The sequence below is a fragment of the Centrocercus urophasianus genome, unplaced genomic scaffold (genome assembly GCF_019232065.1).
Source record: "Centrocercus urophasianus isolate 14NV4802_14NV808 unplaced genomic scaffold, USGS_Curo_1.0 seq_13, whole genome shotgun sequence".
Lineage (NCBI taxonomy): Eukaryota > Metazoa > Chordata > Aves > Galliformes > Phasianidae > Centrocercus > Centrocercus urophasianus.
In genome coordinates, this window is record NW_024884475.1 from 36,245,530 (window position 1) to 36,264,443 (window position 18,914).

The window sequence follows — 18,914 nt, forward strand, 5'->3', positions numbered from 1 at the left end:
TTACTAGTGTGCAGCATAACTTGTCAGATATGCATTAGACTTTGTTACCTAACAAAATATTCAGTGACCAATTTAAGGTAACAAGGTATAGCTGGGGTTGATGATATCTGTGGGTCACTGTGTTGCTAGAAGGTGCAATATAGAGGACACCGCTTCAGTAACAGAGTTCTCATAAACTCAGAAATGAAGTACCAGGGCTTCCATTCCCTGGGACTGTATCTGCCACAGATACTTGTAATCTGCTCTTGAGCATGTCAGGAAATAGGGATCCAAAAATTCTACAAAGTGTGTAAATACTCCCTCTTAGTGATGACATATAATTAGAAAGTTATTATTCAAGATGGATTTTTCCTTTGCTATAAAGAGAGTAGATGAATTCCTGTTCTGTTCTTGAAGGCATAGAGAATAGAGGATACTTATGGTGACCAGTTGGTCACCATACTCTTCATACTTTTTTTTTTCTTCATTCTGTGACATCTTACTTTCTCTGCATCTTCACTTCTCCATTCTAAAAATAAATAGTTTTTTCAACTCTTCTGCATAGGCCATATTTTCACTTGTCCACCAGTCTAATCCATCCTAGTCCTTTTTCAGACTGAGATTGGTATTCAAATATGTAAGTATTATGTTCCAAACTAGCTTACATCAATTTTCAAGTACAACAGTGTATCTCACCTAGATTCTACCTTTATTTTGGAAAGAGTGTTACATAAATGCATTCCTTATGCTTTTAAGCTGTTAATTAAAATACTAAATAAGCCCACATCCAGATATGGCACAGTCGAGATGCAACTTTGAAACTCTTTTGAGTATGAGCTTTCAACAATCACCTAATAATAGAATTTTGTCCAATGTTTCTCAGTATTCATGAGAGAGTAACATGTAAAACTATCAACAGTAGAATTTACCATCTGATAAAGCTCACAAGCACTTACATTACATGATAACCAGCTAGATGAATGAAATGCAGTATATCTGGTCAGATAGAATGTATGCACATCCTTTATAGAAACATATTAAAGGGAACTTATTTTAAGAAAACATTGCTTCAGAATCTAAAGTAGGGGAGGAGACTGTCTGCCTTGATAGCCAGATTCATAAAGATGCAGGCATACGATGGCTGTCCCTGCTCCAGTTTGGCTAAAGACATCGGTGACAGGAAGCTGTTTAATTCTCTGTGCAAAAATAGGCAGCAGTGAGTTCAGCTCTCTATTGCAGAATGCCCACTTGACAAAAAACCCAGTCTTGCACTGCCCAGCAGATCTGCTGCAGCCCTGCAGAAGTAGCTGAGTGACGGAGTGTGAGCTCTTCTCCCAGCACTACTTCTGGGCGCCTTGCTGGCAGCTCACAGCAGTGTGGGGCCACCTGCATAGCTGATGATTCTGCTCTACCTGCCCATGAGTGGGTAGAGTGAATTGATTTCCAGCGCTATTAGTCAGGCCTTTCAGAATTAACTCATCTACTTCTTCCCATTTCCAAGAAAAAAGTTCTTGCTGGGGAATAGCAGCTTTCCCTTATTATTTCTTCTTCTTCTGTCATGAGTCTTAAGGACGGGTTGAAATAACATCAGTTGTCCCAATAATAAGAAACGCTTGTTTTCTTACCACTGTGAAGTAAAACAGTAAGTTGTTTTAAGATAATATTTGCCTCTAACCATACTAACAGAATGCACCGAATTTCCACTGAAGGCTAATCTACTGCTTTAAACTCAGCCCCATGGGTTATTTTTAGATCCTCCGCTCGTTGGTGATAATGATCCTCCTCAGGCTTAAGTCACAGGCAGAATAATCCCCCGAATTCTAGACCTTTTATTAATCATTTGTGTATTTTTGCTTTGTAGGAGGAGAGATACATCCCACCTGTGTGCTTTGATGCTATTAAAAAAGAAACCTCAAGTAGAGTACTGTATTTTTCCAAAGCAGTGTTATCCCAGAGATCAGGGGCCTGTAGTTTTTTGGCTTCTGCAAACATAATCCCAAGATACTGCACAAGCAATGGGTTTTATCTTGAGAATACTTGTGCCCAGAACCACTATTACTGACCTTCACATGCCCACAGATGCAATATTTGAGGTAGTTTTCCCAAAACATACTGTCAAGCACCTGTGTTATCTGAGGTATTCAACACTAAATAATATTTTCCTTAAGTTTGTATGGTGTAGTAGAAAGAATTGTTCACTGTTCAGAAAGGAACAGACACAGAACACTCCCTTTTCTATAATGTGCCATTCCCAATGAAGTAGGGAAGTAGGCAAATTGGAAGCAGAGGATCCTAGGATCTTCAAAAGGGAGGAATGATGAAGGAAGCTCTTCAAAAAGGAAGAACAGTGCTTCTGCCATCCTCACACAGCTTTCCTTTCTGCTGCCCTCTCTTCTGGAATGGCACAGGTCTGACACAGGCATTTTAGAGCAGGAGTAAAATGGCAAAGTGTTTCCCGCATTCCAGTGCCACACCAGCATGCATTCCTATGCTGTGGATTAAATCTTCACTGCTTATACTGGAAACCAGGAATCTTCTGAAGGCATCAGTTTCTGTGTATTGCACTGAGTCCTCATATTTATTGCAGAATCAGCTGAAAGTGATCAGGAAAGTCATTTTCTGGTGTTATTCCCCTAAGGCATGTGTAAATTTCCAAGGGGGAAAGAATGTTCTTTGTGCTGAACTGCATCACACTGAATTCTAGCAGGAGGTTACATTGCTATTATTTTTTTTTAAGTTTAACAAGATTTTATTTTCAAGTTATGTAGTAGCATACTGGAAAATATATACTTTCCTAAATTGTAAAAGATTTTATAGTTTCTTTCACCAAGTTTTCTGCAGTTTGCCACAGATGTAAATGTGGAAAAAGAAAAAGCATTCAACGAAAATTTTGAAGAAGATGGAAGCGTGGTCAAAATGATTCACAAACTATTAGATTCCTTTCCAGCAGTTCCACTATGACTTGTCTGGACACCAAACCAGATTAAGATCTCTTAGTGAGAAAGCAAGTGGCAGATTACTTCCCCGCACTTTTCTGGTTGTCAAACTCGGATGAGAGCTATGGGTGAGAAGTAAGATAATAAAGGCAGTAAAAATTAGTCTTGTACTGCTCTGCAGAATAGGGAGGACCAAATCTCTTTTGGAGGATAAAGTTCTAGCCTTAGGACAGAAAAGAAAAATAGATTTAATTTATTGACCAGAGATTAATCATACAGGAAGCAAACAAATGTGCTGAAAAACAGATCAGAAAATGGAGACTTAAAGATCCTGCAAGGTATTCAGGGCTCATGGTGAATAGGGTAAGCTTAGAAAGGTAAATTATCAGATAGCATTGAAAAGTACTAATTCTACAAGAACGGAGAACAGCAGGAAATACAGATAATGCACATGAAATTCCTTTGTTGGTTAATTTGTGTTGCGAGGCACTATCTCCCCAGCAGAATAAGCCTCTGTGAGTACAGCAAGATGTTTTGAAAACATCAGCAGTGCACACCTTCTGGTGTTTGCGATTTTTTCCAGTTGTGAACAACTCAAATTCTGTAATCAGACAATTAGTTGGTGGCAAAATTCTTATTTGCACCCTAATAGCTGCTAAAATTCTTCTCCAAACAGGAAAGCAAGTTTAACATTAATTTCTAATAGACCATGCCTGACATGTAAGAACAGATAAATTCTCATAAGGTTCTTCTAGAGAAATGTCTTACTGAAGGATACAAGGAGAAAATGGTTTGGGAAAACTCTTTAAAATTCCATTCACAAATAGAATTTTGTACAACCGGGTAAGACAAAAAGAAAAATACTGGCTTAACTGATAGGAAGAGTACCTAATAAAATTTCCTTATGGCTGAGTGTAAAACCTTCACAAACTCTCAGAACAAGCAGAGACTGGAAAGCTATGCTCTGCCAATGAAATGTGAAAGGTACCATCAGCATAGCTTCAGTTCAGTTCCTCAAAACACGTATGCTGCAATCCATTCTTCCATCAGAAAGACTTACGTTGCCTCTCCAGCACAACCCAGAGAAGAGCTGGGGTTGTTTCATAAGGTACCTTATGGGATCCATGCTCTACCTGTTTTGAGGTCAGAAGTGTCTTTGGCAACTGCCTGTATGATACCTAAAACTGAGTGACTAAGTTTTTGTATGGAAAGCAGAAGGCCCAATTTCAGAGAGTAATTTAAGCCCTTAGGCCATAACGTAGGTGGAGAGATGCGTAGGACTTTCCAAAAAATAAAAAAATAATTAAAAAAAAAATCCTAATTTTGTTAATATCAAAAACATTTTCTACAGGGGCTATTTTAACAATTCAAATTTAATAGAAGTATAAACAGTTGAAAATGGACTTTTCTTATAAGAACAGTTGAATATTGTTGTTAGTTCCCAAAATAGTGCTCACCTGCTCAGGTGTGTGCACAAATGTCTATGTATTTACCTAATATATAGTTCCCATTTTATACACTCTTATAAAAAAAAAGCTCATATGCTTTTGGTTTTACTTCTGCTTCTTGCAGAATGCAGGATGGTGTAACACTAAAGAACACGGAACAGGAAGAGTATTTAGAATAACAAGATAACTAATACTGGTTGTATTTGACCAGAGAGTCCCTTATAAATACTTTGTATAGATCACAGAGTATAGCAGCATAGAGATACAGCTATCAGTTGACAAGCCACTTAGGCATGGAAATTAACATTACAAAAGAAGTATATTTGCAACTAAATTTCAAAGGACTGAGCTAGTAGCAATGCAATGAACACTAAATATATATTATTTAGTCCCAGTTTTGCAAAGCATCTGCAAAATAAGTAAATAAATAAAACCCCAGATGTTCTGTTATAATCCTTCAAGAGAGCCTATAAAAAAACACTTACCATAGAGCTTCAATAAAGAGAATAAACTGTATAATTTCTGTGTGTTTACTTCTTCAGAACAATGACTTAAAGCAGGAAATCTTTAGATAAAAACATCTAATGATGCTAAGTCTCCCATCTAACCTCCTTCCCAAAAATATTATAGTTAATGATGACAAATTATTTCCTTTTGTATCATAATAAAATTCAGTCTTTGTATATGGTTCACTAAGAAACAAGATGCTATTTTTTCCATCTTATTCCTAATTTCAGATTTTTACTGGTAATTGACTTCTGAGAAACTCAGAGTGGTGGAAAAATATTTTTCTTCTTTTTTTGCTCTAGTTGTAGTTCATTTTGAACCTGTGAAACCTAACAGACACCTTAGGAAAGACCAGAGAATTCACAAGTTCAGGGGCACAGCAAATGAGAATACCTGCATGTATTCTTCTTTGTCACAGACTGCAGAGCAAGTAAGCCAAACCTAAGAGGTCTGGTCAGAAAAGACAAGCCAGGTGAAAGATTGGCCAAGGATAGCCATGGATGGCCCTGGGCTGAACTGAGGCTAATAACGATCTATAGTAGGTAAAACTGTAACTGTAGTGGAGCTAAGACATGCCACTCTTGAAATGATGATAAAAAGCTTTTCTGGAGTTATAACCACTCCAAAGCAGTGTGTTCATGCCAGCAATCTCTACTGGAAGAAAGAATGCACCTCCTCATAGCACCTGGGATACAGTTGTCCTGGTTGTCATGAGCATGAGGACAGCTAATGTTGAGTCCCTGCGAACATCCACACGTACACAGACTGCTGTGCTCTGTGGGCTGGGGATGGTTGCAGTCCTTAAAGGCAGGAACTACCAGAAGAATTTACAGGCAAATGAAACAGAAGGGAATGAAAATATTGCCAGCTAAACCACATGCTCTCTGCAGCCCATCGCTGCTAAGTCTAGACTATAGCATATTAGTGCTCAGGCAGGAGAGCTCATCTCCAGATATAATAGCATCTAAGGGCTACGTGATGCTTGGAAGCACAAAAGCATCGGCTGATCTGCTTGCCTACTGATTTGCTAGGGATCATGTGAACTTACGACAATTTTTCAGTCATCATGGATAGAACTAATTCTGTCTACTTCTGCATCTCGGAACAAAGATCCACATGGTTCTGTGGAGGAAATTATACTCATAAAGCCTTCAGCTGTTTCCTTCAGGGCAGGAGTGGCTCTTCTTATGTTCATAGGAATTACACATAGCAGTATGGATTACAGCATTGTTCTTCAATGTTCTTCAGACTTTGCATCTGACTCTATAAATACTATCAGCAGTGTTAGTAAGAATGAGTTCTCTACTATTGTGGGTATTTGCATGAACCTTTTGCCCTTCAGAATACTTACTGTTAGGAACATGTACCTAGAGAAGGGCTCTGGAAACCTCTGGTAATCTGTGATGATATAATGTATACTGTGCTGCAAATCCCAACGGTAATTTAACCATTTCCTATACTTAAGCTATGATCTAACAGTTGTTGCTGGAAAGATGGAGGTAGATTAAGACATAGATGTCCACAGCTGGCTATTACTTCTCTGCCAGAAATTACCTGTATGGTTCAGTTAATGGCACAAATCACTTGAGTGCTCCTCATCAACAGCACTGCAGAAGTAAGCTACCTTCGGCAGACTGAAATCAAGAGCTGTGAAGAGGCCTTATCAGTCTGAGTAGACAGAGGTTTTACAGAAGGAATGTTTCAAAAGCTTGAGAAGCATGCAGCTGCTGTTGGAGGCAAGATAGCTCAACAGATACTGGGATTCATTACGGCCGCTCTTACTGAAACAGTCTATGACATTATGCAAAATATTTTGTCTGAGTATGCCCTTTAGCATTTGCACCTGCAAAGGAAAACAAAATATGTTTAGTTCAGTGCTGCATATGTCTTTTTCCCTTATGGGAACTGTGCAGCAATAAGGTGCTGATGAAGTTTTTATATTGTCATCTGGAAGTAGTTAGCTGAATGGAAGGTTCTTGGAGTCACTTTGTCACTTGCACTGAGCCAAGAGGACAGAGGGAGAGCTTACATAGCCCAGAGAGCAGCTGACTTCTTTTATAGGTTGACAGACTCTAAAGGAATATGGCATTAAATATATTATAATGTTTTGAAGTACTTGCTGAAGCTTTCTACTTTCTGAATTTAAAATACACAGCTCTATAGTTAAAGCAAGGAAAACAAAACAGCACAGAAAAGAATCTGCTTGGCTGGGGAGAATCTTGGGAGACCCAACCACCACCACTGCACCTCTCCAAACAAATATAGCCCCAAACTTTGCAGTGCCTATGGCAGAGGTGGCCAAATCAGCCACCACCAGAGCTGAGCCAGGAGATGGGCTCTGTGAATAGGGGTGAAGACGGAGTTGGGGTGGTGAGAGACACAGCAGTGCATGTCAAAGAAGAAAATCATGAAGAAGTTACAGAATAGATGTTAAAAACAAGACAACCAGATCAGTCCTCAGGAGGATTATGTGATTTCACATACTCATGTCAAAGCCATCATTTCTGTCATTTGTCACCAGAGCCCAGCCACAGCCTACCCTACTGATTTCAATGGGTTTGGGATTCGTTCTGGAATCAATATAAGGTATTTAAAGTGTTGATTAAAAGCAGTAGCAGTGGCAATCCTAGGGGCTGAGCCAGTCAGAAGCCTCCTTGATACGTGAATTATGCACCCTGCTCAGCAGTCAGTTGCATTGCCTTTCGCTTTCAGACGATGTGTCTGTGGGTAACAGTGACAAAGACAAATACATCTTGGGGGGGTGACCATTTGATCTAGAGCTTTGACAGTGTTGCTTTCTGCCAGCAAGAGCTGACTCTGGTCTGACGCAAATGTTCATTCTGGACTGAAATATGAAGTCAGTGCATGCGACGCACTAAGCCAAAAGTGAGCTTTGCTTTTTAATGGAAGTGCTGGTGCTAAGCAGTTCTCCTTCTTGCTAAGTCTGCAAAACTAAAGAGCAATATGGTCAAAATCAGAGGAATACTGTCAATTTAGTGTAAGCATAATTCTAAAGGATTTTGTGAAATCTGGAAAGAGTTGTTTATACTGCAAAGTTAGTACTGGAAACAGTTTCCATCATAAGTTTGCTATTCAGTTTTTTCCTGCCCCTTGCAAATGGAAATTTAATAATAATAAAATGTAAACTCTGCAATAAGGCTTCAAAGAAGAAATCTAAAATCCCCCAATGTTCTCTGAAATTTCATGTCACATCTTGTCTTCTGGTAGTGTCTCTAAGGGAAATTCGCTACAGAAATATGCAGCAGTTAGAAAATGTATCTTTGGACTTTTTAACAGTTCTTTACTATTGTTTGACTTGTGGCAAAACAGTCTGTGCTGGTGCTTGTCTGAAAAGCCTGGATTTGTTCTGTTGACTGACAAAAAAGTAAAAGGTTGCATTTCTTCAGCTACATATTGGGCATCTCAGGGAAAACGTGCTAATGTTTGTCACATCGTTGTCACATTTGTCACAACACAGCAGTACCTAAAGCAGAAAGAGAATCTCCTGGAAAGAATAATTTGATTCATTTCAGTGCATGGTTAGGTAGAGGTGCTTGGGAGAATTTACACGTGTTCCTGAAGAGCACTTGAAGAACACAAAAAAAGGAAGGATATCGAAACAGAGGTGAAAGCAGACTCAGAGATCTCCCAGTTCACAAACCCTCCAGATCAGCTCTGAGCTGTGTTCCTAAAACATTTTGTTCAGTTGTCAGAAAAAAAAACAACAAAACATAAACATTTCCTGCATACGCATGCAGTGATAGCTGGTTCCCAAAGTGCTACTCTTTCCTTACTTAAAAATAAAGCTTCCTTTGCATCCCAGGGAGTGGGGTAAGTCTACAGAAAAACCTTTCTTTCCTGTGCATGTTGGCCTCACCCAGCAGGCAAACGGCTGGACAGGCTGAAAGGGAAATGGTGCGGTTCCTTTTGCTAGGAGATAGGCAGAACTTCCCTGCCTCCCCAGAGCCTGTATCCATGCGTTGCTTCCGTGCTGCATGGCTCGGAGACCTGGAAATGTGGGAATATTTGAGCTGCTGGACAGAGCCCAACCCAAGCAGATCAGCTGTGCTGTCTTTTGCTCTCTCAAATAAATGCAATTAGTTTGCTATTCGATTTTGTTTTATGTCCTTCCAGCACTGGGGAATTATCCTGTGGTTGAAGACGTTCCCCTTCACCCGGAGCTGAAACCTGCTGTCATAACAGAGGGAAAACTATTTTTGCCACTGTCAGAAGAAGCATCCGGCATCTGAGATAACAGCTTTTGAAAGAGCACAGAAACTGTTATCAGCTTTGTCTTTTTAACACAGGCAGTTTAAATAACTTTCACCCTCAGTTCAGGAATGCTCACTGGGGATTGCTGTTGTCAAGGATGGCTTAGGGCCTTCAGGTGGACGGAGAAGACGCAGTGTGCAAACAGAAAAAGTTGAGCCAGCATTTTCCAGTTGAATGTGATAAAAATAAGACAGGGGCAGCAAAATGCAAGAAATCCTCCTCGAAGGCAAAAAACAGCCCAGTCTCATACAACAGCAAGCAGCAGAACTAAATATTCAGGGTACAAGAAGGGAATTTAACAGAAGCCGATGTGATAAACTGCTTACTTATAAATTACTTATTGCGTGTAAATATAAATCGTAAAGGATTTACTAGTTATAGTTCACAAAACTAAATGTCTCTAAAGTTGTGAGCTGAGTGTTAGCAATGATACTCAGATTATTACTAAATATTACCACTGGATAGCTTTCATCATCACCAACAATATATTTATTTGTATTGGCTTATGAACTACTTAGGCTAAGAGAGATGTGCTCTAATTACAGTGTGAATGTGTCAACAGCATCTCACCTGGGGAAGGGTCTGCATCCTGCCTCCATTGACGGTCATGGGCGTGGAACAGACTCCCCAGGGCAGTGGGCACGGCCCTGACATGATGGAGTTCAAGCAGTGTTTGAACAATGCTCTCAGACACAGAGTTTGATTTTTGGGTGGTCACTGTGGAGCCAGGTGTTGGCTTTGACAGTCTTTGTGGGTCCCTCCCAACTTGGGATATTCTGTGATTTTATGAAGTTCATAAAAAGATTCCAATCTGATGCTACAGCCTTTACATGTGGAGAAGCCTACTGTTCTTACAGCCAGGTCGATGTTCTGCCTGTATTTTTCCCTTTTATCCTTGAAGATTCTCAGAAGACCTGGGAAATGCCTACACAACTGTTGCTTCCCCCACTGAAAGGAGCTGGCCTTGTTTTACCTGAGCGTGGTCACTGCCGTGCCCCAGTCACAATGCTCAAAAAAGCAGCTGCCCCAGATATTAGAAAAATGACCCTACAGATGTACAAGGTGTAGGAGGATCTGCTAGGCAGCTTCCAAAGCCCTTGAATTCACAGGGCATAAGAATTTCAAGCACTCAGCCTGGATAAATTACATTGCACAATAATTTGTTGCAGAGCCGCCCAGGTAAACGTTAAATGGTTCTCAATTAGCACCATTCTAAAAACACTTGGTCTTGTTCTCCATGCCAAGATTATTGACCTTACTCAGATACCTTTCTTCTTTCAGTATATGTTTTATTTTTTCTCCTCCGTATATCTCCTTTCACCTCTAAATCATTCTTCTAAAAACTGCATTTAAGTGTGATTATTCCCTACTTGCGCAAGTATATTGCCCCTTAAAATCCACATTATATTTGTGCAAGAAGAACTCACTGTTGGATCCCCCTCCTCCTGGTGAAGCAATGAAAGGAATAAGCCTCCACAAAGTCTCAGAATGATCCTACATCACAGCAGTCATTTAGACAGTGAGTGTAATGTAGCTTGACCAACAAAAACACTAGAGGAGGTTAAAAAAATGTAGGTGGGCATTTGTCATTACAAAAGGCTTACCGAATAGAGCTAGCAATGAATGTGGGGTGGTATCCCGCGTATGTCTTTGTGCACCTAAACTTCAAGCCTGTGGGAATTTCCAAAGCGCAAAAGGCACAGAATCGAAGTCAGAATTATTTGTAAACATGGGATAGATGAGATTTATATAACAGGCTACTGCAAATTCATGAATCCAGGAAAGGAAATAATTACAAAGGAAATTGAAGTTAAAAATAGTCATGAACTGCTAAAAAGCCTCTGCTTTCACCTCTTTCTCTGGCAACAGGGTGTTCCACCCACTTGCTGTGTGCCACTTCATTCTTCCAGATAACCAGTAGGGCCAGTAATGGGAGCTCCAGTTCGAAAAAGAAACTTTACTTGGTGAATGCTTGTCATTATATGTTCAAAATTGGTTTCAGATTATTTAGACAAAAAGCTTATACAATTTGCCTGTGCATGTAGCACAAAAAGTCTTCTAATAGCGTGTTTTGGTACAATGCACTTCCTTTAAGAGCAGAAATAACTAAAAGTAAGAGAAATTCAAAAAATGACAGCTAGAGCTAACCTACAGTCTGATGAAACTTATTTCCATCAGAACACCACAAAAGGTAATCAGCAAGACACCGATGCACTGCCCACTGTACTCTAGGCAACTTTTTACACAGCCCTTTCTCTTTTATGTAACAGATTCCTCCCTTTCCTCCTCTCTTTGCATTCTTTGCATTTGGCCTCTTCACAGCAAGGGCTGATTGCTATGTTCCCTTCTGCACTGCTGTGAACCAGGTCTCCTCAGCATCTACAGCTGAAGTCCTGTAGACAGCAAGCCAGGTGCCTTTCTGCTAGAAGAGGTTTGGGATTTGCTCTCTGTGTTCTCCTGGGTATCTTGGTTGTAAAGTGCCTCTGGGACCTGAAAAGGGAACAATCAATAATCTCCAATCTAGAACACATTTTACACCCAGCCACAATTTGCCTCTGATTCATCTTCTACTTTGTAGAGCGCTTTCTACGTTCAAAGTAGGAACGCCTTGATAATAATGCGACATTGTAGAGCTGTGATATATATGAACACTGAAGGAAATAACTGCTTATACTTACCTATCAGACATTTATTCATAGGGTTACAGACGCCCAATAAAACACAGTTTATATCAGCAACAGAGATAGACAAACAAAATGAGCAGAAAGGCTGGAGATGTAACCCCACAGCTCTGGATACTGATGTCACCCACGGTGCATGTGGTGATGCTCATGGACACAGCAGGGGGCAGGGAGGAGGAGCAGGATCTGTGTGGGATCCCGTGCACACCCAAAGCTGAGCACAGGTTTTTGATGTGTTCAGAGGATAGATCGCAGGAAAACATAGGAAGTCTCAGGGACCATAGTAACAGTAATAACTTCCTCAATAGTAACCGTATCCTTAATAGTAAGGAAGTTGTAATCCATACCAAGAAAGGAAGCTGCAGCACCATTAGGCTTCCTGAGTGCACATCTAGGGAGATGCAGAAGGAAGATGAGGAAGAAGGATTTCAAAATGACCCGTGAAGGATTTTGTGGAAAACTTGTCCAAGGTGCAGCATAAGGACACTCGCTTCTGTTTTAGTAATTGCCAAGACAAAATGATGGATGTGTTAGGATTCCTAGCTGTTTGCATGTTTTCACCTGTATTCTTTTCAGAAAGTAAGTTTCTTCACGCATGTAAGATTTCCAATGCTATCTGTAAACAGTTTTGGTAGAATTTTAACAAGTTGCAGGTAAAGGCTTCTGACTTCTGCAAGCAAATTTCTGGACTTTCTGAAATGAGTGTTCATTTGTATAGGGCTCAATGCCTGTCTCCTCTCAGAATAATCTTCATGAGAGAGGCCTGAATGGGATGCATGAGATTTTTTCAGTAAATTTTACTAAATGGCACCTGTCAAAAAAATACGAATATAAATTATCTGTGTCTAAATAAATAACTACATCACTTAGCAGAATATGGCAGTATATTATTTAAGTAAGGTAAATATTTTGGTACAGATCTCAATTAGGGATTTACTGAATAATAACTCAGTCCTTCTCTGTGTGTCCTATACCCAAGTCAGATCATAGATCTGATGCAAACTCTTTGCATAGCATGGAGGATTTCTTCCAACTCAGAGGGAATCTGTTTGGAAATCAGTTTTTAGGTATAACAGGAGACAAGCTGTTAAAGGACAGACAACTTTCGCTGAAGCTACTTAAGGGAAGCTGCTCTGCAAGAAAAAGAAGATCCTGTGAGCACTCAAGGTCAGGTATGAAATAAATTTATTCTGTGATTGCTAACCAGCCACTTCAAGTTCTGACAAATTATATACCTAATTCCAATGATTAATATGTGTTTCTTTTTGGAAGGACTGTCTGTGATTTTGTCCTCAGATGAAAAGAACAAAAGCATTTAAGGTTTTATCACTAAGCTAAAGCAAGAGTGTTTCTGGGCCACTAGCTGCTGGCATTTGACTTATGCTATAGGAAACTTCTGCAGATATTCGGGATGAAGGAGTAGGATGTTTATTTTTATATAGTTATGCCTAAACTCAGTGTTTGTTTTGAGTGCAGTTGGAATGAACTCATATAGTAAACACTGATGTCATTTAGAGATAGTGTAAACCAAGCAGTACTTCCATTTGTACACTCACTGCTCTTCAAAGTGCTCATTAAAACATAACTGGAGACAGAAAGCAGTTCCATAAAGCACAGCTCCTGCTTTTTCCCTGCTGCTCTTGGTTCGAGTGTATGAAGCCTAATGCTGTGAGAAGTTTGCATCTGCAGTTTGGCAGCCTCCTGTACTGTTGAGCACAGCATCAAGAAAACAATTTCCCAAATGTATTGTTAGAGAGCTCCGTGCAAGAGGATTGTCTGACAAAAGCTATTCAATCTGATCCTATGAAGGTTCCTTACAGTTTCCTGATCAAATTGTCTCCTCAAGCAACTGATGACAACGAATCAGCTTCTAGCCCCTTGACTGTAGACATGTGTTCCTGCTTACCCTCCCGGCTGGAGACTTTTGCAGTCCCCTGATGCTTTTGGGAGTTTCAAGGTCCTGTCAGCTGGAGCAGTGACCGCTCACTTCCCCTGGACACTGCAGTGGGATCCTGCTGCCTTATAAAGGTAAATAGTAATCCAAGAAATGAGAACGAAAGTTTCCAATCACATTTTTGTTTTTGTTAAATAGTGTCATGTGCCCAGAAGCTTCCAGTTTTGTATAAATTCTGGCAACTTCAAAATTAGCTTGACTTTGAACCTTGGAATGCATTAACCAAAGATAAAACATATAAATTAGTAGACATTGGAGCTTTTAGTACAATGTTCAGAGAGGTGTCTTTGACTGCAAAACAGAAGAGGTAAAAAATAATTTAAAGAAGGAGTAGTCGAGTTCTTTCACTCCTCCTTCCAAAAAGCCCATAAAGCAAAAAAAGCCAAGAAACAACAGTAAGAAAACAGACTAACAAAAAAAAAAAAAAAAGAAACTTGGATAAAAATAAACACTGCATAAAAATAAAAACTCTGAGGCAAGCAGAAATGCTGCTTCATTTAAAACAAAGGTAGAGGACAGTGTTATGATTTTCTTCAACTTGAAGGTTATATGGTGAAATAACATTCATAACCTCTTTTCATTTCCCAGGTTGATAATTGGAGATGCAACATCATACACTGCAAAGAATTAAGCATGAATAACTATAGATCATGAAAAAAATCTGTCCAAGTTTGAAAAGTTCTTCCCCAGGGACAGCATTCCAGCTGGGGCTGATGGTGCTTCATGTGTGCACATAATGCCATCACAAGCTGCCTGTTTCCCCAACTAAGTGAGTGAGATTCTGGCACAACCCAGAGAGGACGTAGAGGATGTGGTGAAAGAACCCCCTGACCTTGCTCTCCTCCATTAAATTTCAGTCTAGATAAGACAATCATCTTGTTATGCTACTTTTTAGGTGTCTAATCATACCACAGTATATTGTATTTCATCTGTTAGCCTCAAGACACCCTGTGAATGGCTGGATGCATCAGGAGAAGCTCTTCTGTGCTTCAGATGTGAATCACTGACTGGACTGTAAAAGGCAATCAATTAACTCCACTCTGAGAGCTGTTGTTCATGTGGGTGACATATCTTGAAGCTTTGATCATCTGCATACCCTTCTAGAAGTAATTTCTACAAATAAATTTCAAATGTCAAATATATTTCATCATTTAGCATCAGCATGTGGAAAGAAAAGTTGAAAGAAGTAATCCACAGTCATTTCTTACTGGGAAGAAAATAAAGGGAAAAATCCTTACAGAAGAAAGAAAGAAGAAAAAAGGAAGCCGCAGGAAAGTATTGTGAGCTGATTTGTGGATACTCCTCCAAAAGGTCATGGGAGGTAATGGAAGGAATGAAACTGGTGATGGAAATCAGCAACACAGACAAACATCCAAAAAAATGCAGTCTTCAAGGGAGCAGCAGGCAATCAGGCAGGGGTTCTGTGAGAATCCACAAACCTCATGTCAGAGCTAAAATAGGACAGCCATCAGCTCTGCTCCATATCATGCTCATGTGCAAAAGAGCTCAGCACCCAGTGCTCCATCACAACCAGCTGTAGTTTGAACATGCTCAGTCCCAGGCTTCAGCAAGAGTGTGTGAAAACCAGGTTTATTTGGGCAGGGTTGGATGACGCTGACAGAGAAGCATTCACCCCTCAGTGTGAAAGTGGAAGGAGCTGAACTTTGATCTCTGAGACAGGCAAACTGAACATGAAATAAAACAGTGGCATGCTGGACTTAAGCCGGCCTTCCTACTAAAATACCGCACGGCATGACTTCTGTTCTTGATTTAATCTGTTCCACAAGTAGACTGTAAGACTTTTGCTTTTCCTCCCAATCACTGGAGCTGTATTAAGGCCCAGCAATTCAGCCATCCTGGCTCTTACATTTCAATCCTGGTAATTTTAAATGGTGGTATGACCCTAAGAACAAAAACAATTTCCCTCTCCACCATATTTTGGTTGTTCTGGGACACGTCCTGCCCTGTAATCAACAGAGCTTAAAAATAAATTTACATTGTGCTTTTCAAACGTAGAAATATTTTCCCGAGAAAGTACAAGTTTCTTTTACAGAGAAGGTAAATATTTGTGCGCTGTGTGAAACAAATAGATTCAAAGCAGCGGAGGGGTAAATATTATTCCTCGAGTGAACTCCACGACGTCTTTTCTCTAGCCAGGAATGTATCAACGTCAAAGCTTTCCTTCCTCCCCTCATGTCACATCAAGGCCCACCTTCCCCGGTGCTGCTGCTGACCCACAGGGCTCTAGGCAGCACACGGGCCCCATGTGGACAAAGCATTTGGCAGGGCCCCAAGCGCTCCCTGAGAGAGCGGGGGAGTTAAGAGGAAAGGTGACCTGGGTGATAATAACCAGAGGCACGTGAACAATATTTTTCTTGCTACACGCAGCGTGACAGGAATGCTGTGAGAAAACATAAAGTGCGCACACATAAAGTAAGGCTAGTTCCGGCGGGACTCCCCACGGCCGGGCCAAGGGCTCTGCTTGGTGCCTTCGGGCAGCCCAGGCCGGGCACAGGCACACGCACACCCGCCCCAGCTCCCGCCGTTGCCCGCTTTACCACACGAGAGGCCACCCCCTCACACCCTTAGCTCCGCCCACCAAGACGCGCGCTGAACTCGCGCATGCGCAACACGTCTTCCCATAGGGAAGAGGTGCGCCCTCACACACGCACGCACTCAGACGCCGCGGCCCGCCTCTTGCGATTGGCGGTGGAGCGCCCTTTCTTCCCGCCCACTCCGTGAGCCGCCTCTCTGCCATTGGCCCCGCTAGCCGGCGGCGCTAGGCGATTGGCTGCGGGTGGGCGGCGCGGTGGGCGGGCCGGGCCGGGCCGGGCCGGTGTCCGCCGTTAGGTGAGGTAGAGCCCGGGCCGTCGCCGCCGCTTCCGGGTTCCTTGTGGAGCCGCCGCGGAGGGCGATGGCGTAAGTGCGGGGTGTCGCTGCTGGGCGTCAAGGGGGTTGCGGTAGTGTCACCGTCCTGGCCTCAGTCCTAGCAGGGCGGCGGTATTGGTGGTGCCGTGGACTGGGCCGTCTCCTGTGCGGCGTTGCGAGGCGGTGGCGGCCGTGGGAGGGGGAGGTGGGGGCGTTGGAGCGGGCTGCCCGAAGCTGTGAGTGCCACACAAGTTGTAGTTGCGTGTTCTTTTCTGCATCTCTGCGTGCACTGAGCACTTGGGCCAGGAGCGTTTGCGACTGGGAAGCACGGGGAGCTTTCACGAAAGCACGCTGAGAGAATATTCACATAACCGTGGGCAGTGGCGGGGTTTGAAGTCCCGCTTTGGAGTGAGGACTCTTGCCTCAGGGTGCGGCCTGTGTGTGTGCCATGCAGGTGTGTTTGTGGACACATCGATGCAAGTGTGGATTTTGGTCGTGGTGAACAGTGTTGGCTGAGTCTGCACGTGTCCAGCACTTCTCTGTGGGAAGCCCTCGTCCTTTTCTGTGCTGTGCTGGAGCTCACGGGAGGCAGCTGGGGGAACTGGAGTGCTTCGGTCTGGAGAAGAGGAGGCTCGGGAGAGACCTCGTGACTCTCCAGTTGCCTGGAAGGAGTTGTGGAGGGGTGAGAGTCGGCCTCTTCTCCTGTGTAACTAATGATAAGCCTGGAGGGAGCAACCTTAAGTTGCACCAGTGGAGATTCAGGTTGGGTATTAGGAGAAATTTTTTCCCATGAAGAGTGGTGATGTGATGCACAGGCTGCCCAGGGAGGTAGTGGAGTCACTGCTCCTGGAGGTGTTCAAGGAAAGTGGAGATGTGAGACCAAGAGGCATGGTCAGGGAGCACGACAGGGGTGGGCTGGCAGTTGGGCTGGGTTGATGTTAGTGGTGTTTTCCGTCCTTATGTTCCTGTGTTGAAGGAGGGCACTCTTTTTGGGTGAGCTGTTGGAAAACTCTGGCATGTGGAGTGAGCGTCAGCTGCTCTTGGGTAACTGTCCCTTTACATAATTGTGTCGTTAGGGAAGTAAGCTACGAGTTGACTGTTTGTTTTATGGACAGCTGTGGAGTTGTCCTGTGCTGAGATGCTGCCTTCTACCAACTGATATTCTTTTATAACTTCCTATAGCACTTGTTGCTGTGCCAAAATGTTTGGGTTGGCTGCAGGCTGGCACAGGTGCTACTGAACATCTGCATTTAGCTTATGAAAGGATGATGTGATAGATGGTCATAAGATTCATTTTCAGTTTTGATTTCTAGCAGACTGCTCCCTTTTCCCCCATAGTCTGACAATATGTCAGAGGAGAAATTTAGAGGGAATGCTTTGGAAAAATACATGAGAAGTAATTTCATGGAATATTTTAGAGGCACAGAGGTACAGTGCTGCTGTGCAGACCTAAAAAAGAGGAAGACAAGAAATCTGTCGTTTTGTTGAGTCTGTATCAAAGAAGATATATTTTTTTTCTAAATAGAGTGTACATAGAGTTTTCTAAGTAAGCGTACATAATTCTTCTAACATTAGAACTACACAAGCTTTAGGTTCTGTTCTGGTTTTGTTTTTTTCTAAACACCAAAAGCTACCAACATTAGTGACCAAACAACTTTCCCATGAGGAAGTTTGGGAGGCATGCTTTCCCACCCATCCCCCAGTTTAAAAGTAAATGAAAAATCATGCAAAGTTCAGTTGGGGACTGCTGGACCAGCAGTTGGGTGAATAAGGGGTATTATCTGTTGGTTGCCACAGTAGGAGTTGATACCTGATGTCCTGTACTTTTAAATAAATAATAATAATAAGAAAATCTGCGCTTCTGTTTGTTGTTGTTTTTAAAGGGCACAGGGGGTTATCTGTTACAGTATTTCATTTTAATTTTTCTAAAGGTAACTTTGGAGTACCAAAAGCATTCGTTTTTCAAAAGATTTGAAGTAAGAAATACATCGCTTCTGACACCTTTGGATACCTAATCAATAGATTTCTGCTAAAATAATCTTTTTCATTGCACTTTTTTTTTGGATGTGATACATGTCTAAACTACTGAAACTTAATTTTTGTTTTTTTTCCTCCTTCTCTCAAGAGTGTTAATATTTAATGTATTTGCTGCTTTGGCAGTTGCTAGTTCCCTTCTAGATAAAGCAAATCTCATCAGGTAGACTGCTGTAAAAAATGATTTTTATATCTTAGAGCTCTTCAATTCTGATTTAATTCATTTCTTAAGTAA

The 18,914-nt window shown here is 41.7% G+C and overlaps 1 protein-coding gene across 11 annotated transcripts in view; it reads left to right on the forward strand.

The window, feature by feature from the left end:
• Positions 1-16,634: 16,634 nt before the first annotated feature.
• Positions 16,635-18,914, forward strand: part of KIAA1109 (KIAA1109 ortholog) — a 109,490-nt gene continuing 107,210 nt past the window's right edge. For 8 of the 11 annotated variants that reach the window (XM_042811656.1, XM_042811657.1, XM_042811664.1 and 5 more), the window contains exon 1: positions 16,636-16,696. The gene's annotated coding sequence lies outside the window, so the exon portion shown is untranslated. Of the gene's footprint in view, positions 16,697-18,914 lie in introns of all 11 variants that reach the window. The other 3 variants (XM_042811662.1, XM_042811659.1, XM_042811667.1) reach the window with 2 other exon arrangements.